A 25411-nucleotide genomic window follows, 5' to 3' on the forward strand; every position below is an offset into this window, starting at 1 on the left:
GTGCCCCAAACCTGCGAAGAGATCCCATTGCAGTTTGGATGTGAACTGCTGAACTGAATTTGCAAGGGCAGGGAAAACAAGAGAGATTCCCGTCAGCACTGACAAGTTGTTCCTTGGCTCTGAACATTTAGGCCAAAAATCGGATACCTAAGGTCTAGGCTACTAAATCCAGAGTTAGGCCCTGATCTCGCAAAGACTTACACACAAACTTAGTTTTACTCACGGCTTTAGGCAGCTGCGTCAGTGGCCTGATTCTCAGAGGGGCAAAGCAACTCCAGGTTTAACCATAGTCACTTCCTCGCCTGGGAAGGCATTTTTCTTCATCTCTGTCTTTTTCCCATGGTTTACAGGATCATTTGCTAAACTCATCATGGCATGCCCTTCGCCAGGCACTCTGCAGCGCTGAGCGCTTTGAATGGCTCCAGTCTGGGGATCTTCACAAACAAATGGCTACGCTGGGAAATAAGCTGACTCCCCCGCTGGGGTCTGTAAGAAATCCACTTCCCCCCTGCCCTAGGGTGGTATTGCACAAGCGGGCGGGGTGTTTGGGGGAGGCCAAGGGCTGGGAAGTCCCCGCCTCCTCGGACGTGTTAAGTGTAGGTTTAATCAATGTCAGAAGCAGGGTATTGGGCTAAACAGAGCAGCGTTGTGGGCTGACATGGCAATCCGTGTGTTTAAGGGCATGTTAACTACATAGGGTGTAGAGAAGTCCTGGGATGTGCCTGGTCTTCCCTGGCAGGGTTGGTAAAGTCAATGGTCACATTCACTGATTAGTTTTTCCCCATTTCAAATACCCTGTTGCTCGCCCATCTGCTGACTCAATGGCGAGACAGTCAAGGGGCTCCTCGCCTGTCCCGTTCCTTGGCAATTGTGCCTCCTGGCACTAAGCAGGCGTAATGACACGTCCGTGCGGCAGCTACCGTGCCTCCGCCGTGCAGAAGGGATTTGCAGACTCCTGCACGCTGAGACAGTGATGGGTAATGTGGAACTGTTCTCTGTACGGTGCGATTATCAGCAACTAGTAAATCAGCTCTATGTCTTTAGTGTTGGCTATTTCTTGTCCCAGAAGTGTACTTCCCCATCAACTTGCACTTGCCTGTCTGAGCCTCTACCCTGCAGTCCTTCCTCAGGTCAAAGCCCCATTGACTACAAGGACTAAGGGCTGCTGGATTGTAAAGATGTGGGCACCACATTGGGCCTGGCACTGTAAAGTCCCTTGTGGCTGAAGGGACTTTTCTGGGAAAGTCCAGATCTCGGGCCCGTTGCTCCACAGGATATGTGTGCAGCTTGAAAGGGCCAGGGAACCCTTGACTTGTGTACGGTGGAACTTTCACTGTCCAACCCAGATCTTGTCGGCTGATGCAAACTGACCGAATTCACACCCGAGCTTGGGTAGACAAGCCCACGTGTGGGAGCGGCGGGGGTGGAGAGTGGTACATAGTTGCTGGATTGAGCAACAAGGGAAGAGGAGCGTTGGGGGCTGTGACTGTCCAGACCGACTCCGGGCGCTCGGGGTTAGACACGCCGCTAGGGAAGAATAACTGGGTGCTGCCCTCCCCACCTGCAGTGCGCAGGGGGTCTAGTTATTGGATTGGGTTCCAGGCCAGCCAGACCCCTTTGTGTGAATGCTCTTGATTCCTGCTACTAGTTGTTTATGGTCAGTCAGGGCTTTTCACCCACCATCATTTCCCGGAGCAGCCACTGTACCAAGCCCCAGCTGCAAAATCCTCCCCTCCTGTGACTGGGCGAAGACGGGGCACTTTGCCCCCAGCCTGCTGGCTGGTGCCGCAGACTCTGAGGAACATGGGAAAGACGCCCAGTGAGGGCAGGGGAGACTCTGTCTCTGATGCTAAACAACCACCCTTGATTGTGGGGCAGGCACCTTCCTTGCCTCTTTGGCTTTGCAGGGCCAGGAATGGAGGCCCAGACACTCATGACACAAGCCACGTGGTGCAACATTATTCCTAAGCTGTCAGCAATCCTGCTGCAGGGGGTCCCTTCTGGCTGCATATTCCAAGGGAGGATTTGTGTTCGTCTGGGATTTCTGCGGCTCCTCATGGACTATTTGTAATGAGGGGCGGGGTCTTATTTACAGGGGTGGGGCCTATTTCACAGATAGCAAGGCCCAGCTACTTACATCAAGGCTTCACTTACAGGAAGGCAGGAAACATACGAGACCGGTTGTCTCCTGCTACTCCAGCTTGTTGTGTTTTTCTCCCTAAACATGTGGCCTGCCCTGCTCCCTCAATGGAGAGGACACAATTGGGATGAAAGGTGGAGAAGCAGGGGGAACCTGCAAGGAGCATGGTTTTCAGTTCCTGTAGATGTGGTCGCCCCATCTCAGAAAAGATCTATTGGAATTGGAAAAGGTACAGAGAAGGGCAACAAAAGTGATTAGAGGTATGGAACAGCTTCCATATGAAAAAAGGTTAATAAGACTGGGATTTTTCATCTTAGAATAGAGACGACTAAGGGGGGATATGACAGAGGTCTATAAAATCATGAATGGTGTGGAGAAAGTAAATAAGGAAGTGTTATTTACGCCTCACAACACAAAAACTAGGGGTCCCCAAATGAAATTAATAGGCAACAGGTTTAAAACAGACAAAGGAAGGGAGGGAGAGAAGCAGAGCGGGGCGGTGCTCAGGGGAGGAGGCGGAGCAGGGGTGGGCTGGGGCGGGGAGCAGTTCCCCTGTGTGCCACTCTCCCCCCCGTTACTTGCTGCAGGCGGCCCTCCCCGCACCCCCCTGCCCCAGCTCACCTCCGCTCCACCGCCTCCCCGGAGCATGCTTTTGGCCGCCCCCAACCACTTGGCGCCCTAGGCAACCGCCTAGTTGGCCTAGTGGTTGCACCGGCCCTGGGTCTGACCCAGCATGGCCATTCTTATGATCAAGTCTCTGGCTTCTGGGAATTTGAAATTCACATCCAGTTCCCAAGGTGAAGAGCAGGTGTCTCAGTGCTGAGTCAGCCAAGCCTGTGCAGCTGTCTAGACTGGCCATCTCGGACTTGGCTAAAAACAGCTCCACCCGGCGCTGTGTCTCCTCCACACCGTACGCCTGCAACTTGAGCAATGGAAGGTCGGGGAGTACAGTGCAATCCACTGATTTAAAACAACTCCCTGACAGTGGGTAGGCGAGGTTAATAGCTAAGGTCACGTCTAACCTACCACTTCTGTCAGTATAACTCATGTCGCTCAGGGGTGTGACACAAACAGTGCTGAACGACAGAAGTGACACTGACAGACGCACCGGTATAGCCAGGGCTGTCAGTGGGAGAGCTTCTCCCGCCGACATAGTTACCGCCGCTCGTGGAGGTGGGTTTATTATGTCCAGGAGAGCGCTCTCTCCCGTTGGCAAGGAGCGGCTACACGAGCCGTCTGAGAACGGCACAGCTGCATCGGTACAGCCCTGCCGCCGTCAGCTCGCTAGTGTAGACATGGCCTAACGCAGCGGGTCTGAGTCCTAGCCAAACTTGTGTAGCAAAGTGCTCAGACCGCCAGGTGGTACAGAGTACATGAGGGCACATATGCTCTGAGTGTGTGTGTGTGTGTGTGTGTGTGAGTGTGACAAATGCATCACGGACTGTGAAATCTGGTCTTGCCCATGAAATCTGGTCTTTTGTGTACTTTTACCCTACACGATTTCACAGAGGAGACCAGCATTTTTCAAACTGGGGGTCCTGACCCAAAAGGAGGTCGCCGGGGGTGGGGGAAGAGGGGTGTTGCAAGGCTGTTTGAGGGTTGCAGCATTGCCACCCTTACTTCTGTCCTGCCTTCAGAGCTGGGTGGCTGGGGAGCGGCGGCTGGCACAATACCACACCAGGCCACCCGTCCTTCTGCACTGCTGCTGGCGTGGGCGCTGCCTTCAGAGCTGGGCTCCTGGCGGGCAGCCGCCGCCCTCCGGCTGCCCAGTTCTGAGGGCAGTGCCCACACCAGCAGCAGCGCAGAAATACGGGTGGCAATACCATGGCCCCCGGACAGTAACTTTGCAAACCCACCACCACCACCATCACTGCTCCCTTTTGGGTCGGAACCCCTACAGGTTCGCCACCGTGATATGTCAGATTTAAAGAACTGAAATCGTGACATTTACGATGTTTAAAATCCTATGACAGTGAAATTGACCTAAGTGGACCGAATGGCTAGGCAGCAGTTCTGCGGAAAAGGACCTAGGGGTGACAGTGGACGAGAAGCTGGATATGAGTCAGCAGTGTGCCCTTGTTGCCAAGAAGGCCAATGGCATTTTGGGATGTATAAGTAGGGGCATTGCCAGCAGATCGAGGGACGTGATCGTCCCCCTCTATTGGACATTGGTGAGGCCTCATCTGGAGTACTGCGTCCAGTTTTGGGCCCCACACTACAAGAAGGATGTGGAGAAATTGGAGAGAGTCCAGCGAAGGGCAACAAAAATGATTAGGGGTCTGGAACACATGACTTATGAGGAGAGGCTGAGGGAACTGGGATTGTTCAGTCTGCAGAAGAGAAGAATGAGGGGGGATTTGATAGCTGCTTTCAACTACCTGAGAGGTGGTTCCAGAGAGGATGACTCTAGACTATTCTCAGTGGTAGAAGAGGACAGGACAAGGAGTAATGGTCTCAAGTTGCAGTGGGGGAGGTTTAGGTTGGATATTAGGAAAAAAATTTTCACTAGGAGGGTGGTGAAACACTGGAATGCGTTACCTAGGGAGGTGGTAGAATCTCCTTCCTTAGAAGTTTTTAAGGTCAGGCTTGACAAAGCCCTGGCTGGGATGATTGAATTGGGGATTGGTCCTGCTTTGAGCAGGGGATTGGACTAGATGACCTCCTGAGGTCCCTTCCAACCCTGATATTCTATGATTCTATGAATTTGTTGGGTTCCCCGCCTCCCCCCATATATACACATACACACTCTTTTTTTTTTTTTTTTTTTTTGGCAATCCAGCCCTAAAAAACGTACCTGCAGAAAGCACCCTTTGAGACTGGGAAATACAGGGAGGCTGAGGAACGGGAGCAATGAAGCAAGAAGGCCAATCGCTAAAGGACTGGGGCAGGCAGACTTGTGCAATACACAGACCCTTGTCAATTTGCCCTAAACTGTAACAATGAAACTGAGATTTGCAGGTGCCCTTCCTCTCTTCTCCCTTCCCCCCAGACACTGCAAGGGACGGGGGGGACAGAAGGCAGCACCGGGAAGCCTGCAGGTTTCTCTCCTTCCTGGATTCTTGCTGGAGCGCTCCTCCCCACGTACCCTGGAGGAGTGTGTGTCTCCATACAGACTAACACACCTACCCCTTTGATGATTAAATAAAAACTGAGCAGTAAATCTCCAGCCACAGGAGGGCTATTGTGGGGAAAGCTGGGGGAAACGGGTAGCTTCTGCTACCGGGTGGGGTAGATGCACTCTTTTCTCTGGGGGAAGCAGGCTGGATTTTCAGAGTAACGCTGAAACCCGGGATGCTCTCATGGAAACACATGTAGCTTCTGAGATCTCATCAGCAAGAAGATCAGCTATTGCATGTTGTCAGATCTGCCATGGGCTTAGAGGAACAGTCAGGTTTCCACCTTCTTTAAGAGGATGAACTGGTCAGTTCCTTCCGGGGCAGTTCATGAGAGGTGGCAAGACAGGAGAGAAGGTAAATCTCTTCTCAGATCCCTGCTGAAGGTGAGGAGGCCATGGAGAGCTACAGAAACTGAGCGTCCCAGTGAGTGCAGGTGCGTTCAGAGTCTGGCTGCAGTGGGAACGGACGGCTCTGGAAATTAGGGGGCCCGCCAGTGCCTAATGAGGCATCAGTGGTGCGAGGGACCCTGTGGGTTGCTTTCGTGTGGAGCGGGGCCTGACCAAAATGCCACATGCAAACACAACTGAACTCTGGCGCGGGCCAACACGAGCACCCATGTCTAGACTGAACAAGGACACCCAATCCAAACCGTCTGCACTTTTGAGGAGCTCCTATCTGAGCCCCAGGGGCGGTTTGGGCCCGGCTCTGTGTCTGTTTCATATTTCTCATGGAAAGGATTGGCCATTCAGGCTGTGCGGCTGCTCTTCCTGCAGTCTGGTCTATTCCAGAATGGAACGGGTGCTCGAGTGAGCATCTGAACTCAGCCCTATCATTCCTCCCCTCCTGGGCTCTGCACCCCACCTCCTGCCTTGGGGGAGCGTCCCCAGGAGAGCCGCACAATAGGCTGAGGCAGGTGGCTCGCTCATACTCACGGGCTCAGCGCCTGGCTGCAGAGAGAACAGTCAGCACCCCACAGATCACACCGAAACGCGTAGCTACTTTGTCAGAGATTTCGTCTCCTATTTTGATCTGTGCCTGTTTATAGAGCTCAACAGCTGGGAGGCCGAGTCCTGCTAGGGCCGCAAGCAAACCCGCCACGACATTCTCCAAAGAGGGAGAGACCTTTTCTTCAGCAAGACGCCCGCTGTCCGCTAACCTCGTGTCTCTACGCTGTGCGGTGCGGGGATCCAGGAAGGGCTCCAGGTACAGGTAGCACAGGGGGGTTGGGATTTGCTCGAGGAGGCAATGCGGCCCTGTGGTGGGCACGCAGGACCAGGAATCCCGTGGCAGTGGTTCTAGGCCCCTGCTCTGCTGTGGACCTTGGACAAATCACAGACCTGTTCTGAGCTTCAGTTTCATCATCAAGGCGGATCCCAAAGGAAGGTCATCCCTGTGCAGATCCAAGCACCATTTGGCTCGATCTCTGGCTAGGTCCTTAAGGTGGTCTGGGCAGATATTCAGTCTGTGTCCATCACTGGCAATCTTATCGTGCCATTGAAGCTTTTGGGGTCCTCCGTGTGGCCACCAGCCAAGTAGCAAACTTTCTTGGTTTCGTAGTTCATTGGTCTTCCCTCCTAATAGTATGGCTGTACCAAGAAAGCCTCCGAACCTGACCCAGTGCTGATGGAGGCAGTTGCTGGGTTCAGCTATGAATGTCCTCCTTGCTGATCTTATCGATTTGATATGGAGCAGCTGATGAGACTCGCCAATCTGCCTATCTTCAGCTTTCCTCAGTGCCCACAGTTCACTGCCATACAAGAAACTATACCTCAGTTTCCCCATTCATAAATGGGGGATAATGACGCTTTGAGATCTCCAGATGAAAAGTGCTATATAGCTTCAAATTATCATTACAATTAGTAGGTTACAACCTTGAGCTGCCCCCTACCTAACTGCCAGAAACCCCCCCCAACCTCCGCCATAGTGCTCCCTCAAAAGCCCCCCCCCAACCAACCAGCTCTGCAAAGGGGTTAAACAGCTTCTTGACGTTCCCAGTTCTGCTGCCAGTCGCTAGCTCTGTGTCTTCTGCTTTGTGTAGTGCTATGTAACATCAAACTCAGGCACTGCTTTGAATTGTACAAAGGCTGGCGTTAGACCGGCAGGGCTCCCTAATTATGTAAGACAATAGAAAAGCATTGATATTTTGTTCCCTTGATGAGTAAAGGAGTTTGGGGAATAATCTTCCATTGCACAGAAGTCTTAATGTACAAGAGCCTGCAAATAGGGGGGCGGGAATGAAAGCAAAAAGCACATCATGTGCTAAAGGGCTCTTCAGTCTAGCCGAGAAAGGCATAACACGAACAGTGGCTGGAAATAAAACCAGACAAATCAAATTAGCAACAAGGCACACGTTTTTAACAGTGAGGGGGGTCAGTCATTGGAACAGACGGCCAAGGAAAGCAGTGGATTCTTCATCTCTTGAGGTCTTCAAATCAAGCGTAGATGGCTTTCTGGAAGAGAGTTGGTGAGCCCAATAACTTATGCCTGGCTAATACAGGGGTAACTGGGTGGAATCCTCTGGTCTGTGTTATACAGGAGGTCAGACCAGATGAGCTAATGGCACCATCTGGCCCTAAAATCTATTCCAACCCCAGCCGCTGAGCTGGAGATCAGCTTGATCAGTTACTCTAGGCACTTCCAAGCCACTGTTGTGGAGAAGTGCCGGGCAGGAGTGTTCCCAAGCGCGTTCACTGGATGGCAGTCAGAGGTCACAGGCCCGAATCTAATGAGTGAGGCATTGCTCTGTGGGGATCCTGTCTTCCTGCGACACATTACGACATTGCTGGGAGACGGAGGAGATTTTGCTGAGTGTGGGACTTTTTTTTTTTTTTTTAATTATTTTCATTTGGGTTTTTGGTAGAGAATTAAGCGCCAGATTGTCAGCCCCGGAGTGTGGAATCCTGGGCCCACATCCTGGGTACCATGTGGGCAGCAGTCATGGCAAAGTGCCAGGGGGCAATGTGTTACAACCCTGCTGCCAGAGGGACCCACCTCGGGGCTAAGTTTTGGGTCAGCTCTTTGCATAGTCTCTCTGCTAAGACCTCCACTCAGATTGCAGTGTGAGATGGCCACATGTCGTCTGGGAGCTGGCCGAGGCTCAGCAAACTCACTTCACGTTGCGCTGGCAAACACCCATCAGACAGGCAGGACTTTTCATCCGTGCCAGCCATGGGCCTGATCCAAAGCCCAGCAGAGTCAGAGGAAGGACTCCCAGGGACTCCAGTGAGCTTGGCTCAAGCCCCACAGTCTGGATTTGATCTGGTTAAAGCATGTAGCCTGTGACCAGAGCCAGCCGGTCTCTTTCTCCATCTCCTCCTCCTAACGAAGCTCTTGCAGATGAGCTCCCATTGTGCTCTTCATTTGAACATGCAGGAGCCCTGGGTGCAGCAGAAGACCCAGTCAAAATAGAGACCCTTAGGAAAAGAGCAGTCCTTTCCATCCCTGGCAGATGTTGTCTGTATCAGGTGGTGCATTTGCCTTTCTTCCATCCAAAGATAGTTTGAAATTTCCTTCCAAAGCTGGGAGATCTGACTATAGAGCATCAATTGACATATACACTGTATTTACATATAAAGTAGCACTTTATGGACAGTAGACCTGTAAGATTCTGGGGTGACTTTCTTCTATTTCTCATATCCGGGGTACCTTTACTGTGGCCACTAGTTCTGTCATTTTTTTGTTTTGGCTTCCCATAGATCTTGGTCCCTGCTTGCTAAAAAAATCTAAAGACTTGTTTTTGTCTTAGAGAGAGTAATTTATAGCTACTGTTCACCCCAGAGCTATGTCAGACCCACCTCCGCCCCATTGATCAGGTCTATGGTGGCTATTTTTTTCTGAGGTTATGCATGAAGTTTGGTGGTGGTTTTTGTTTGTTTGTTTGTTTTGTTTTGTTTTTAAGGCCATTTGCCAAAGTTAAGCGGCGTTCTCTTTTTAATTATGGTTGGTTGGTTAGTGATTATGAAACTTAGGTTTAGCCTGATTTAGGTTTAGCCTGAGTGCCATATTGTTTGGGGCCAATGGGAATGAGCTCTGTGGAGTGGGAGAAGGAGAGGAGGTGGTAACATGAGCCAACCTTCGTTTTTAAGGTTCTTTTACTCCAAAATGTTTGGCTCTGTTATGACAATCCGATGACTTCTCTTGGCTGGCTGAGGAGGGCTGTCTCCTGGCCCTGAGGTACAGAGGGCTAAATTCAGACAGGATTTGAGCAGCTGCAACCCCACCAAAGTGGCAACAGGTTTTGGCCTGTAGTCCGTAGCATTCATCAGAGCCTACTGGCGTATCCACTGGTGGCATGAAACCAGAGAATTGGAGAGGCTGCGGGCTCACTGTACCAGCTAAACGCTGTGCATGCCAGCAGCTGCTTTTCTTAAGTGGTGATTTTGCCCTGAATCCATCGCTCCCAAGCTGTGCGGACCCAGATCCATGTCCAGGGAATGCCAGCGAGAGAGGGTAGCAGTGAAAAGCTGTGGAGTGCCCATCCACTTGCGCTGAGCACGAGAGAAGGCAGGTTGTCACTTGGAAACTGCCCCCTACCCCCACCCCCGGGGTCCTGCTGCCCGACCTTTCCCTTTCACTCTGGCAATGTGCCTGCCGAGAGCCACGCCCAGCCGTGAGTGGTTATGATGCCTGGTCAATCACCCCCACACTTTTGGCCAATCAGGTTCCTCCTTTTGTCCAGCATGTTTAACAAGAAGGAAATAAAGCTGTAACCGGATAGGCTACGTTGTCAATGCAAAGGTTTCATCACATGCTGAATTTTGCTGCTCGCTGTCCCCCCAGTGTCCCCCTTTCGGCGACAAAGGAGGCGTGTTGGATGGAAATGCAGCATCGAGGGGCGCAGTTAAGGTTAAAAACTCGATACTTAACCCATTCCCTGCCCAGGTTACTGACACCTCCCGCCCCTAAAATAGTGCAGTCGTACAAACCTCATGAGCTTTTCACCGTCTGTTCTGTCTGTTTGCCTTTTGCGTTTCATTCAGTTTGAACAATGAAGCAGGTTCGGTCTGTTTCACCTTGCATTTATAGTCAGCATAACAGAGCCAGCCGCCTCCAGAGCACCCCCTGATGTCTGACAGTCATGCTACTGGAAGCCTGCCTCAGTTTCCCCACTGCTCAAATAAAATGTCACCTAGGTTTTTTGTAATCAGAAATACCAACGCCAAATAGAACTCAAAATCCCAAAACAAAGTCCAGCCACGAGTCCACACAAAACAAAGGTTTCTTTCCCTCCTTCCAGGGGCATTTGTGGCTTTGGCCGGCCACACCCAGGCCCTACCTGGCTGGAGTCTCAGTCCTAGCCGCCAGGACTCTGCTAGAGCCTGCTCACTCCTAGCCATCTCTGATCCCTGAGCATCCCCCTTCTGCAGGTTCCTGCTGCCCTTTGTAGGGGGAATCCTCCATCAGGGTGTTAGTGCAGCACAGGGTAATCAGGCTTGGCTGGCCCCATGCCCTCCAGCTCTGAGGGGCAAGCCCCCCTGTTGCAGTCTGTCTCACATCCTGTTCTCCTGCACTATCCCCTCCTGTTGGGTCTGGGTTTCCACTCCAGCAGGGGAGGATTTAAAGGGATATATAAATGGTGTGTTTCAGAGTAGCAGCCGTGTTAGTCTGTATTCGCAAAAAGAAAAGGAGGACTTGTGGCACCTTAGAGACTAACCAATTTATTTGAGCATAAGCTTTCGTGAGCTATAGCTCACTTCATCAGATGCATTCAGTGGAAAATACAGTGGGGAGATTTATATACATAGAGAACATGAAACAATGGGTGTTACCATACACACTGTCACGAGAGTGATCACTTAAGGTGAGCTATTACCAGCAGGAGAGCGGGGGAACCTTTTGTAGTGATAATCAATAAATGGTGTGGGCCCTGGCTCTCTCCTCCGCAGACCCCATGGACTCTGCACTGTGTCCATGCTTGTCCCCTGCTTGAGTTGTGTGTCAGCTCATAAACAATAACACGACATAAACTTCAGCCTAACGTTCTCCGTAGGGTTTCCCTGCCAGGCCACCATATCTTAATTCCCCAGTTCCTGTTCCCTGCTGCTGTTGTTTTATTTATGATTTGTATTAACGTAGTGCCTAGGAGTTCTGGACATGGCCCAGGACCCACTGCGGTAGGCATGGTACAAACCCGGGGCAGGGGGAGACCGTCCCTGCCCAGAGAGCCATTGCCAGCTCTAGGTTGATGTTACGGAGCCACATCTGCTCCCATAAGTCAGCAGAAGTTCAGCAGCGTTATGCAGTGTCCTAACACCTGCTGACAGGGTGAGTTGGCAGCTGCAACCAACCAGCCTCCTCCAGGGCCCCATATCAGGTTGATTTGGATCCAAATTTCCCCATCAGTAGCCATGTTTGTGTGACATGGATTATTTTTATAAATGCCACTGCAAACAGTTGGGATGTGAGCGTCCCTGCCCCCCTTCCATGGCATTTGCAACCCAAAGCCGGCAGCACTGTGCCAGGGGTTGAGAGAACCAGTGAGTGGAACTGATTGAAACAGACCAACCTGGTTTTCAACTGAGCGAACAAACAGGGCAAAAGGTAAAAAGCAGCTTCCTCACTTGTAATGATCTTGGTTGGCATCAGTAATAGAGGCAAGAACTGGTTTTTAATCGACTATTTTAATGCTACTAATGTCCCAATTTAACTAGGTAAAAAAAAATCATAAAATGGTTTATTGGTGTCAGATTTGATCAGTTTTATAAAAAACTTTTTTTTTATCTTAAACTTCTAACCTGCCTGCCCATGAAATTGGGAGAGCTGGAGCCCTAGTCATGGAACCAGATTCATGGTGCACGGTGCTGTACAAATAGCAAAACGATGGCCTCTGTCCCAAAGATCTTGTAGCTGTATTTCCTTGTGTTTCTCTATGTCATGCAGGTATTCGCCATTCACTTGAAGAACTGGGGGGTATTTTGTTTATTATTCATTCCTAAGGCTAAGATTTTGTCACATATTTTTAGTGAAAGTCAGAGACAGGTCATGGGCAAAAAGGAAAAATTCACGGACGCTGTGACCCGTCCGTGACTTTTACTAAAAATATCCGTGACAAAATAGGGATCGGCGGGTCCCCACCTGCAGCGGGGAAGCTGTGCAGGGGCTAGGATCTGCCTGCAGCAGCAGCTGGGGGCTGCGGGGTACCCCTGCTGCCTGCAGCTCCGGGGGTGTCCCCGCTGTCCGTGGGGACCGGGAGCTGTGGGGTGCCCCCGCCTGCCAAGTCAGCCAGGAGCTGTGGGGTACCCCCGCTGCCCACAGCTCAAGGGGCCCGCGGCGGCCGGGAGCTGCGGGGAATGCCAGAGGCATTGCCAGCAGCTCCCTGCCCCCATGGGCAGTGGGGGACCCTGCAGCTCCCAACCATCACGGGCTGAAGTCACGGAGGTCGCTGGAAGTCATGGGTTCCGTGACGTCCACGATCTCCGCGACCAAATCATAGCTTTATTCATTCCTGTTAGGTTCCCTCCTGTCTAGTTGCAGGGCATTTTAGAGATGAGCATAATCAGCCTGAACCATCAGCCAAAACCCAGACTGATTTTGAGGTTCAAAACAAATGTGCAGTTGGTTTCTTTGGGCTGAAGCACCAAGATAAGTTATTTGTGGCCAGACCAGTTCCAGGAATCGAGGGCCTGATACAGCTGCCACTGAAGACAATAGTAAGACTCACCTTGACCTCAGTGATGAAGAATCAAGCCCCTGCTGCCGGATCAGCTCGCGGAAACAGTGGTCTGGTTTCCAAGCTGGAGGGGAGGCTCTGGTGAAAGCTTTGTGGTGGGTTTGGTTTGCCATTGATTGTGGGGCCTCTTCTCGCGTCACAGCTCCCGAAGGTCCTGTTTGCGCAAACTGACATGGTGGCCAGGTCCTTATGAATGCACTTACTTGCAGACAGGTTCCACCCAAAACCGTAACCCAGGCTCCCGGAGCACCAGAACCCCTCTCACTGACTGAGTCGTGGGCAGTCTTGCCTAATGGTTGGCACAAGAGACTGGCCTACTGATTAGAACTGAACTCAGCAGGGGCAAGGCCTGAGGCTGAGCCAGGGGTTAGAGCCAGGAGTCAGAAGCCAAAGGATAAGCTAGAGGCACAGTCAGCAGGGGTAGTCAAGGAAGGGTTGGAGGCAAGAGTCTGAATCCAGAACAGGACTGGGGCTGGAGCAGGCTCTGCTGTTGTTGCTGGGCTTATAAACCAGGCCTATTAACTGTCCAGCAGGGAAGCAGGCCAATAGCTGGGCCTAGCCGGCCGGACCCTGGACAGCCCTAGCCCTTGAGCGATCGAAAAAGAAATCTGGGTGAACTCTTCAGTTAACCTGGCTGAATTCTAGGCGTGTGACAAAACCCAAAGCAGACAAGTGCCCTCTGCTTTGGAGGTTTCCTTTGGAGGCTTTCCCCCCGTGCGTTGGCCAAGCCTCTAAACTTTGGTTCCCTTATTGGAACTGCCTTGGATGATGCTGGGATCATCTAAAGTGGCAGGTCACTAGATGGTCACCTCTCAGTACTGTGCTCACCTTCCCTCAGTGGGTCCTGGCTTGTGTGGGTTGGTACACACCAGGCAACGCTCTAAAGAGGGAATTCCCAAAGGGTTGGCTAGAGAGTGGGATGGCGGAGGGGGAGTGGCCTTAAAGGGAATGGGACAAATTCTGTTCTGGTTTAAACTGCATGAAGTCGGTGGGGGTGGGTTGCGTGGAGTGTTAGAAAGGGGCAGGCTTCTGACCCCATCTGGTGCTCTGCCCAGTCCAGTTGTGAGTCCACCAGGCAGGGGGGTAAAGATTCCTGGGCCAAATTCAGAACCATGCCAGGGGGCAGGATCGGGGCCCAGGCTTGCTGCTGCTGCTGTACAATCATGGGTAGCCTTGGGTGGAAATGCTAGTGGGGGGGCGGGGAGGGAGAGTCCTAGCAAGGCCGGCTTCTGAAATAAAGCCAACTCCGTGTGCTTGGGGGTGGGGGCGAAGGAATGAGGGAGGGGCCCTGGCCCAGGCGACCGTGGTGAGTAGGCAGCATGGTTTCGGCCATGATGCTGGACGGGTGTTGACGCAGCTGCCTGCCCCTCTGGGAACTGTAGAATAGAGTTTGGGAGATATTCCACATTAGCCGCGAGGGATGGGCCCAAACCCAGGGCAGGTGTTCCCTCGAGCAGCCCCATGGACGTCAATTACGTTCCACCCGCGTCCACGGTACACCAGCTCTGGATCAGGCCTTTCTCCGGCTCTAATTGACACGGGCCAAACCCTGAGAGGTCTGAGCCCCGCAGCTCCCGCTGAACTCAGAGCTGGGTTCGTGCTGAGAGTCCTGTGAACTGCTCTGGCTCCTCTAGGCGGGTTCCTGGAAGGCTAGAGCAGCCGGGCTGTCCTGAGGTTTAGCATGTTGAAGCCGTCCCCACCATGGGTCAGCACCAATGGGGCCAGGGCTTTAATGAAATCCTGAGCACAACAGGAGCTGTCTGCCCTCTAGCCCAGCCAGCCTTCGGCCAGAATCAGAGCAATGCTCCTGGCATCATGAATCAAAGGAGCCTTTGCTTCAAGCGAGCTGGGAAGCCTGAAGGTGTGGCATACTGGAGTCTCTCACGGCGCCCATGGGAGTTCTGACTGTGGGGCTGGCCCCTCAGCCGGGGAAATGGCCTTCAGAACAGGTACAAACCGCACCCCTGCCCCTTGAGTAATATAGAGAGGTGGCGCAGTGGGGAAAGGCCTGCCGGTGCCTGCGGTTGGGTGCGCCATTTGCAGGAGGGCTTTTCCATCCTCCAAGCCAACCATTAGTCACTTGGGACCTGCCCCCCCATGCGCGTGCCATACAATCCTTTGATTTCGTTCCCATTGCAAGTGATTCCAGAGCTGGTTCTCTCCACCCAGCTGCTGGGGGTTGGGATGTCTTGGCCTGTTGGCTCAGATCAGAGATGGGCACAGGCCCTAGACCTGGACTTCCCCAAAGGTTTGGGAGCGGTTGGATATGGCCCATTGTGATGTTAACATCCAGGAAGTTCAAATCTAAATCCAAACTTCCCTAGAGCCAGCATGTGTTCGAAACTGGGTTTTTGGTTGAGACCCATCTCTAGGTTGCCTCCTGTCAGTTTATTGTCTGATGAGGCCGTTGAAAGGGGTTTGGGTCTAATGCATTTTTACCACCTCTAACAGAAGCTGAGACCCGTGGGTCAGAGGAAATCAAAGCCCATTGGACAACAATAGGTCAGAACTTTCTGATCCAGAAACCAGTGGCAGCATGGGAGGCGGTGGATCCAAGTCCAGCTGGGCAAGTGGGGAGGAGAGGATGGTGTAGCCATGTTCAGACAGGCTGGCATTTCTTTCAGCAGATGGTTCTCCCGGCCCTATGTAGACGCTCGGCTCCCATCCAGGAAAGGGAGGTGCCCTGATGGGCGCCGGCTTTGAGATAATCAGAAGGCATGCGCCCCAAAAAATATATATTGTGTAATCATTTCTCTAAAGCACTTAATTCTTCACAGTGCTTCTGTGGGAAAAAAATACCAAGCACTGTAAATGATTGAAAACACAGTTTGTGTGTCCATGTGCCCCCAAAACATAGAAGTTCAACTTTGAAGCTATTTTTTTAACTATATAAATATATGTATCTTCTCGTCATTAGTGGAGATGTGCCAGTGTTCGGAAAACCAGATGTCACTTCCTCGTGTCCTGAAACTGATCCCAAAAAAACTAAAAAAAGAAAGCACATGGTTTGGGGAGGAGGGGAAGGGGGAAATGAACTGAACTGGCAGTCAACAGTTTAAGGGATGAATGACAGGCGGTTCTCCCACTGTGGCCAGGGGAGACTTCCCTTTGATGCTCTGCAGAATGCTTCAGGGTCTAAACCAGCCTCTGAGTAATGGGGGTCAGGAAGAAACTGCCCTGTGGACAGGTCACCCCACATTGGTCTATCGCAGGGTCTCTGAAGCATCCGGTGCTAGTCACTGTTGGAGTTAGGGTACTGGGAAGATGGACCTTGGGTCTGATCCAGTCTGGGAATGCCTATGTTCCTGTCAAAGATTTTGGAGAACCAACAGAGCACAGAGTACAGGGTTAGGTCCGCAGGAGGATCTGTGTTATGGCGTATTCTCCAGCAGGTAGAAATTTGAGCCCATGGGGTTAGAGGGCGGGCACTTGCAAAGAGGGTGAGAAGGGAATCCTGCTCAGAGCGCATGTCCAGTAGGACCCGGATTTCCTTTCCCCAGCTGCAAGCCTGGGTGAAGTGGAAAAGGGGAAAGGTTGGGAGAGAGCTGAGAACATCTCATCTTTCCGTTAGCCCGGCCACTGTCTCAGCGCAGCAGGCAACCTTCGTTTTTAGCACTTTGGTCTGTACTCTCACCTGTAGATGCACTTTGATGTTGTTGCTTTTAAACTTTGCCGAATGTAAACAATGTGTCTTCAAGAATGAAAATGTGTGTAAAAGAGCTATTTTATCATTCAGTGTGGAATAAAGATTCTTCAAATTGAGCTGTCTTTTTCTTCTCCGGCCAGCAATCTCCCTGCTAGACTGTTAACAGACTTTTCGTTGATGATCCAGCGAGGCAGCTTACTGCGTGGCTAATTGACAGGGCACCTTTCAGCCCTCAAAGCACTTTACAAATGATACGCACTGCAAAGAGATCGCTTTCCTTGCCATGGGAATGCGGCCATCTCTAGGGTGGAGCACAAAAGGCACTGTGTGATGGCCACCATCTTGACTAACACAGCAGAGGATTGAACTGGGGACCTCCAGAGTTAAAACCATGAGTGGCTACAGCTTGAACAAACCTGGCAAGAGTCGGAAGCTGGGGGCTATAACAGGTACCGAGCAGACCCTGTAACACCCTCAGCACTGGGTCACAGCTGTTTCGGGCAGGCAGTGAAAAAGGAAAGTGCAGGGGGTGGATTTTAGGCAGGCAAAATGTAATTAGCCAAAGAGGACTTTGATGAGGACACCTGGAGTGAGAACCTCTAACATGGATGCCAGCAGCAGGCCCTTGCTTAGGTCACTAAGTAGCCATTGTCTGTCATGATTTGGGGTGCAATTAAGACCAGTGAGAGGTGATGTCACCACTTGGCCTGTAACCCCGAGTACCTTAAAATGCTCAGCTGTTGTAGCTCCCTGTGTGGATGCTCCCAGCCAGCTGACTAACATGTACTGAGTGTCTCTGTGTTAAGCAGCCCTGGGTCAATAGCTCCGAGGCCAGCAGCCTGCCTGTTACACCACAGCCTCTCTCTGGTCTCCACCAGTCTTGGTTACTACTAGCCAAGTGACCCCAACATACCCCCAGTCTCGAATTTCCCCCAAACCATTGGTCCTGAAATGCCCAGCCCTCTCCTGGACCAGTCACAGGAGTAATAAGGTCCCTTGCTCCTTTGAAGAGACAAGAACCCAGCTGTTCGGTGCTTTAAACTGGACTTAATCACTTCAGTGCAAACTGTGGGTTGGTTTAGCTTCAAAGTAAAATGAGCTAATTAAGAAAAAGAGGCAAGATTTGATGTCAGTTCAGGTGTCAGGGCTAAAGGCAGAAATGGTTACGAACAAATACACGTGACAAATGCATTGTAGCAACTACAGCCTTGGTTCACGGCATGACTCTTACAACACAGCCGTTCAGCAAGACGGCTACTCCCTCCCTCCTGCGGTCAGGATCTCCCACAAAGGCCAAAGTGCTCAGTTGCTTTGTCGTCATAGGGGAAGGGTAACTTGGGGTTCGTTGCCCTTCTCTTTTATAGTCCAGGGAACTTTTGAAATGTGTCCTTCTTAGGGTGACCATATGGCCCGTTTTGGCCAGGACAGTCCCTTTTTTAGGTCCAGTCCAGGCCATCCTGACTTGTTTGACAAAACTGGGCATTTGTCCTGTTTGCTCTTGTCAACTGAAGGACATAAATCCACACCGTGTAGAGGTCAAGCATAGGAGTTTATTCCATACAGCGCTGATGGAGTGTCACCTCGCTTATTAGGCTCAGAGACAGTCAATCAATTGATTACACTGGAATATATGGATTTTCCATGGGCGAGGGAAAGTGATGGGGTAGGCAGTCCCACACCCCTGGGTAGGTTCAGCTGCAAGACATGATAGCACAGTAGCCAATGGTCAAAGGTTACATAATGTCTCCGTCCATGGTCTCAATGTTAACAAATTAACATTTAGTATTTAATTAGTACTTTAATAAATGTATTAGTATAGAATATATGTTGGATTCAATTTGGGGTCCAGAGGAATGAAGTAGCTCCTTTGATTGTCCAACAGATACATATTTAGGGGTAAAAGCAAAGAAACAATGAAAGTATATGGCAACAAAGATTGTCTTTCAAGTTGCTTATTTGTGTTTTAAGTCAGGGAAAGGGAGGTGGGAGGAAGCCATATCTTATACTGACATGTTCCAACCTTTCATAAACTCAAGGTTGGATGTGTGGGAAGAACATCTCCCTACAGGAGAAACTAACACACCAGAAACAGGGCTTCTTTGTTCTATTTGCAACTTTGAATAAAACACAATTATTGCCCCCAGCATCGGGCATTTTGCTGACCAGACATATCTTAACAAAAACAAGGTTATCTTTTGGTTATTCTGCTTTCTCTTAGCTAATCACTATTTGCTAGGCCTCTGACCTCTTGACCAAACTCTGGACTTTGGGCCTGTACACAAATCCATATACCAGGTTATTACATCAGCAATGGATTTTAACCCTTCACCAGCTGATCATCAGTTGGCAAGAGCAAATGGGGCAAATGCCCAGTTTTGTCAAAAAAGTGGGGTAGGACTCTTAGCGGGGCATGGGGGTGGGGTGGGGTGGGGGGCGAGTGGCAACGCCAGCCCTGCGCTGGAGGAAGGGCTAGGGAGAGTGGCTCGGGCTGTCTGGCCCTCCCCGCACACAGGGGTAGGAGGGGGGCCTCGGGCGGCCCCACACAAGGGCATTCGGCTGGGTGGCTCAGACCACCAGCCCTGCACATGGGCAGGCAGGGCTCGGATCACCAGCCCTGTGGGCGGGGGCAAAGCATGCCACGGGGGGCAGTCACGGGTGGGCAGCTCAGATGACCAGCCCAGCTCGTAGGTGGGCAGTGGGGAGGGGGGGTCTCAGAGGACCAGCCCCATGCACGGGGGAGAAGGCGGGGCTCAGAGCAGCCCCATTCATAGGGGGCAAGGAGACCACAGGGGGGTCAGGGGCGGGTGGCAGGGGGGCTCAGATCAGCCCCGCACACAGGTGGGAGAGGGGCTGTGGGCGGGAGGAGGGGCACGGGCCGGCCCCAGGTGCCTGTTGCGAGGGGGACCTCAGGCTGGCCCCATGTGGGCAGGAGGGTTCAGGTGGCCCCATGCATGGGTGGGTGGCGAAAGGGCTTGGGTGGCCCCACCCATGTGGGGGGCTGATGCCAGCCCTGGGGGGAGGGGGACCTGAGCCTGGTCCCTTGCCGGTGGGAGGCAGGGAGGGCTTGGGCAGGCCTGGGGGGGGTGTCCCGTTTTCTCTTTGGGAAAATATGGTCACCGTAGTCCTTCTGCAAGTCCAGTGCCCCCACTGTGGGGGAAGAAGCCATGGACAGATGATGGAAAAGATTCCCTGCTGGGTTCTTCCCCACCAGTGTTTGCTACGGTGCCCCATGTGCTGTCCCTGCAGCCTCTGCTATGGCAGTGAATGGCCATGGGATGGTGAGTGCCAACTGCTGCGACTACCTTTCCGTTGCCTGGGAAAAACCAGCTGTTTACCCACACCCCAGATTTGTCTGGTGCCAACACATTTTAGGCCCATAACTTCTTCCCATTTGTACAGTCCTTTGGGCATTTACCGTACACACATCCTGCAAGACTATTCATGCTCAGTGCGTTACTGGTTTCCCACAGACACCTTACAGGACATCTGCTAGATACAGATTATGACATACGTGAGTCGGGGCATGCTGAACTGGACAGGCCAGCTGATACTCACTCCTCTCTACCAGTGAGCCCCTGGACCCCTCTGGCATGGGGATGCTCTTATGGTCATTCCCCCCCCCACCCCGAAGTACAGCCCCTTTCACACCCATACACAAGACTGCAGGGGAGTTCCAAGCAGTCCCAGATCACAGCATTAATACGGGGGGCTTGGCATGTCTTTAGGGACCTGCTGCACGTCAGTTGTCTGACTGGCGATCAAGGGTGGCCTCAAAAGCATGGGCTGGTGTGAAGTAAGTGACCATGGCTCCTGCTGCTCTTGGGCCTGGCAAATCAGCCTACCTGGCTTTAAGTAGCATTAAGAGCCTTAAAATGGTGGCAAGTGGCAGTGAGGAGAAGGCCTGGTTGGCACTGGGGAGGAAGGCTGGCCTTGCAGTTAAGATGCAGGACTGGGATGCTATGTGATGTGTGCTGGTCTGAATACCGCTACAGCCAGGTCTCGCTGGGTGATCTTGGCCAGTCACTGCAGCCTGGACCCTCAAAGGTATTTATCTAGGCACCTACTGCCCATTGAAATCAAGAGGAGTTCAGCACCTAAATACCTTTGAGGATCTGGGCCTTGACCCCTCTGTGTGTCACGTCTGCACCTGCAGATTGGGGGGTGTTGGGACCCACTCTCAGGATCACTCAGTAGAGCTTGCAGCCCAGCAGATGGAAGACGCTTGTAGAAGAAAACAGAATTGTTATGCCACAGACGGAAAACGAGCCATGCAATGAGGCCACAGGATTTGAGGCAGGGGTCTGGCGAGCAGAACTAGCTGAGTAGACAATGGAGTATTGGCCAGCGGCAAGAGACGCGAGCTGAGCTCAAGTTGCCCTCATTGCTGTGTGTCATTGAGAATTATGATAAAGACTTGAGCGCTGGATGTAGGTCAGCAGTCGCTTAAGCATAAAGCATGGTTTCCAAGAGCAACCAGGACCAAGAACCAAGAAAATTCCAAAGCCTTGAAGCCACGCTGCCTTGAATCATCCAACTCCAAGAAGGACAAACTAGAATAAGAAACCTGGTTAAACAACGAAACATGACAAATGGGGGAGGTGGGCTAGATTATACGGATCGTTTGAAATGACCAGTAGCAAGCAAGTGCCAAGAGGCTAGAGGTGGAAAAAAACACCATCACCATGCTGGGAAGAGCTGGTGTAGGGAGAGGCCCAGTTTCTGTGGTGATAGGGCCATAGAGAGAGAGAGACCTGAGATCGTAACATACTGGCCAGCTATATTTTAGTGACTCAGAGGACCACCCAGGGAGGAGCCCTGATTTGTGGAGCGATACTTTTCGTTATTGGTGAGTATTTGGGTAACCTCAGGAAAATGCTCATGAATCTCGTTACGCTTCACGAATTTGAACCCGCGGCATTATTCATCCACAAAGCCACACCCTGAGAGCACGCTGTATGCTCATCTCCGGGCCAGTCAGGGAGCAGAAGCCAGGCCACGGGATTTACGTGACCAGCCGTGTGCCATGAAGGATGAAGAGTCAAAACAAAGCGTTGGCAAACACCCCATAGTCCCAAAGTGGTTCATCAGAACAATGCAGCAGCTCCGTACAAATACCAAATGTCTGAAGACAGTGGGGGCTGAGTCATGAGCGAGCTCCTTGCTAGCGAAAGGGTTAAATTCACAACAACGTGTATGAGCAGCTGGCCTGATTGAAGCCGGTGCAGGTTCTCAACGACACCGCTGAGGCTCCATGCATATAACAGAGGGCTGCGCTTGGTCTCCTGATTGCCAGGGGCTGCTCTGCAACCCTGAGGCGGAGGCATGTGGGATGGAGAAGCTTATTTTGCTGCGGCCCATGAGGAACCCGATCTGTGGCTCTGTAGAGGACTTCAGCCATCCTGAACGTGCCATCTGTCACCAGGCATGAGAACTAGACTCACTTAAAACAACACCCAGGGAAGGGGCCTGAAGGAGGGAAACACTAAGGAAAGGAAAGGAAAGGAAAGGAAAGGAAAGGAAAGGAAAGGAAAGGAAAGGAAAGGAAAGGGGGGCTGAGGCAGCCCCCGCCAGCAGAGGGCTCAGCTTTCCTCTAAGAAAGGACCGTGAGTGCTTTAAACAAAGAGAACTCTGAGCATCAATGTCTGCTCAGTCAGTCCACGGCCAGGCAGGGCTTTGTGACAGGGAAGAGAGATGGATTTCAACCCGGTGGGTCAAAAAGTGGTAGCACCACGGGACAATGGCAGCCTGTGGTATGTTTCTAGGAAATTAGTATATGCTCTCGTCTTTATCAGCTGAAGCCCAGGCTAATACCCGTGGGAGACAGACTCTCTGCTGGGCACCTAGAGGGCAAAGAGCCAGCTGGCCAGAGAAACAGCCGTTGAGTGGAGATGATTACACTGCAGCATCGATCCGGCGGCCTGTTACTGCTTGAAATGACCAAGAGAAAGGTGATCCAAAAAGGGATGTTTGTCTGGAGGAGAATTTCAGTGGGAGTTTCAAGGGGAACCAGCCAGGCTGTTTCGGAGACATGAAACTGGGATTAACAAAGGAGTGTTATTATGTATAGATTTGTATTGTGGCAGGATCTAGGCGCCCCGGTCATGGACCAGGGCCCCGTTGTGCCATGCGCTGTACAAACATGGAGCAAAAAGATGGGCCCTGCCCCGAAGGGCTGACAAGCACCTTTTGCTCATATCATATCTCAAAATTGACTTGGTCGAGACTCGCAGCCTTTGTTTGATCCAAGAACCCTTGATGCGCCCCTGAGCACACAGCCTGGGGACGTAGGCCCAGATCCTCAAAGGCATTTAGCCTCCTAACTTCCATGGACTTCAGTGAGACTTGGATCAGCCCCAGAGGAATCATGGGAGATCAGCATTGACAATGCCCCAAATGTTGGGACCATGTTCTATGAGAATCGACAGACCAGAAGTGTCTCCCTCCCCTCCTCTGTGCAGCCTACATATGTGTTTAGCCCCTCAGTAGGTAAGTGTCACATACCCACACCCTGTGTTTGGCTGGTTTACGGGACTACGTAGAGGGATTTAGAAACAGGAAAAGGGAAACTGAGCCAGGCTCGAAAAACAAACAGCAGCAGCAAAAATAAAACTATGCCCAGGGCCAGCAGCAGAGGCAGAGTGCAGGAGTAACAGTGCGCCAGCCAGGAACCTTTCCTAACCCTGGGCTGGCGCTTGCCAGAGGCAGCCCCTGGGTAGTTCACCCAGCCCAGCCCCAGGGCCTTTCGCTCGCTGGGAGGGACGACTGAGCCCGGCCAGGCTTGGCACACAGCTTCTCACTTGGCTCCCCAGGAGCTTGGCACGTGGCTTCTGCTCTCAGCACTGCATGCTCCCAGCCTGACAGCCTTTCCATTCTTCTCCAGGGAGCTTCAGCCCTCCCTGCCTTGGGAACAGCATGTGAGCAGCATAACGTATCATGGCGCCCAACCATGCAGCTTAACAGCGCTGCACCCTGCCCCTTCGTGTTCATTAATGATCCCAGGGCTCATCCTGTCAGACCAGACCAGACCAGAGCAGACCTGCACTAACCCTTGAGTTGCAGCTAAATGCCTCCTGGAGTAGCAACGTGCTGTCTGCCTCAAATCTCCCTGCCGCATCACTGTTCTTTGCTCCTTGCGCTTGTTTAATGTCCCTGTGTGCTGGTAAACTGCTGTCGTGTTCCACCCCAGAAGGGGCTACATTTTGAGGGAACAAAGGGATTGTGATATCGATGTCACATCTCAGTGTGTCCAGCACCTAGGGGATCCTGCATGAGGACAGGTGCAAGCAATTAAATGGGAATGATCACCATAGAAGGCCCGATTAGAAAGTCTCTCCAAGAGTTTGCTTGAACCACATCATCTAAAACCCCCACGTGTAAACACTGCAGCTACACCTGAGAGCAGGCAGATGTAGCAACAAGAGCGGGGGCTCCATGCAAGGCCCACTCTGCTAGCAAAGCCAGCCAGCGGAGGATTGAAAGGCAAATGCTCCACCCCCGCTCAGTCTGTCAATCTCCTCAGGATCAGAAGCTAGCGGTGAACCATCGTTAACGCTGATTGATTCCTTTTGCGTTCCATGCTTCGCTCCTTCCTGCTACAAGAGCCAGACCAGCTGATCGGGGCTAATGATGGATAACTGGCAATCAGCCTCCAATTAGCAGAGGCGTGGTTAAAGCCCCCAGTCTCACTGCACAGATCCCTTTGGGTCAGAGAAGGAGAGGTGGTGATAAACAGCCAGCCTGCCTCTTTAATGTCTGTGTGTGTGCCTGCAGATCCATGACGGGTCTATAAAGACCTGCCAATCACAAGCCACACGCTGATTGACCTGGCTTCACCGAAGGAGCTCAGATACCAGCTGCAGCTAGGCAGGCCGGTCTTCCCTGAGAAACTGAGTAAAGGGCTAGCAGGGCCAGCCTGCTCCTAGCGAGGAGCCACCACCGCAGTGAAAGAAGAGGTGCTGCATCGGACATGAAGCTGCTGGGCAAATAATGGGCTAGTTAGTGACTTTAGGTACAGCCTGAGCAAGGAATGATGCCCCCCCGGAAGCATTGGCACCTAGAAGTCTCACTCAGTTCATCCCATTTTCTCTTTGGTCCTGGGTGCAGAAATGTATTATTGGCCTCTGTCAGGTCTGTTACTAATCCTGTCCCCACCCCACCCCTGCTGACTCAACTGCACTGGCTAGCATGTGGGAGGACACCCAGTACAGGATAGAAACACCCCTTGTGGGGATGGTGTGCTGGCCACTCGTAGGTACAGCCCAGACCACGGTATCTACCACACACACCACCAAAGCCACTCCCCTGCTCAGAGGAAAGGCCAAGGATGGAATGAGCCCGGGAGTGTGAATTTCCCTTCCTTTCCTAGAGCTCAGCATGGAGGTCCATTGGTGGGGCAATGGTGTAGTTAGGTCAGCTTAACTGCATGGATTTTTCACAGCCCTGAGCGACGTAATGCAGCCCAGCCCAGCTGGGACTCCAGCCAGGCACCCGGCGTAGGGTGACCAGACAGCAAGTGTGAAAAATCGGGACAGGGAGTGGTGGGTAATAGGAGCCTATTTAAGAAAAAGACCCAAAAATCAGGACTGTCCCTATAAAATCGGGACATCTGGTCACCCGAACCCCAAGTGAGCATTCAGTGACACGCCCGGCTGTATCTCACTAGCTGAGGGGCAGTTTCCTTGGTTATGCTAACCCCCGGTGAGACTCTCCTTCAGCTTCCTGAGTGAATGCAGACTGATCACATGGTGCGGCTTCTTGTACGGGGCTCGGGCCTGCTCTTTCTTCAAGGGCCGTAGGGATAGAGATGACTTGATCGTGTTTTGCTGGAAATAGTCATTTCA

The 25411-nt window shown here is 52.1% G+C and overlaps 1 protein-coding gene across 1 annotated transcript in view; it reads left to right on the forward strand.

Annotated features, from left to right (window-relative positions):
- The window catches only part of FBXO41 (F-box protein 41), a 69328-nt gene extending 52649 nt beyond the window's left edge, over window positions 1-16679 (forward strand). The window contains exons 14-16 of the mRNA XM_074951948.1: window positions 351-484; window positions 6302-6459; window positions 15377-16679. The gene's annotated coding sequence lies outside the window, so the exon portion shown is untranslated. The remainder of the gene's footprint in view (window positions 1-350; window positions 485-6301; window positions 6460-15376) is intronic.
- Window positions 16680-25411: the final 8732 nt, after the last annotated feature.

This window comes from Natator depressus, chromosome 4 (genome assembly GCF_965152275.1).
Source record: "Natator depressus isolate rNatDep1 chromosome 4, rNatDep2.hap1, whole genome shotgun sequence".
Taxonomy (NCBI): Eukaryota; Metazoa; Chordata; order Testudines; family Cheloniidae; genus Natator; species Natator depressus.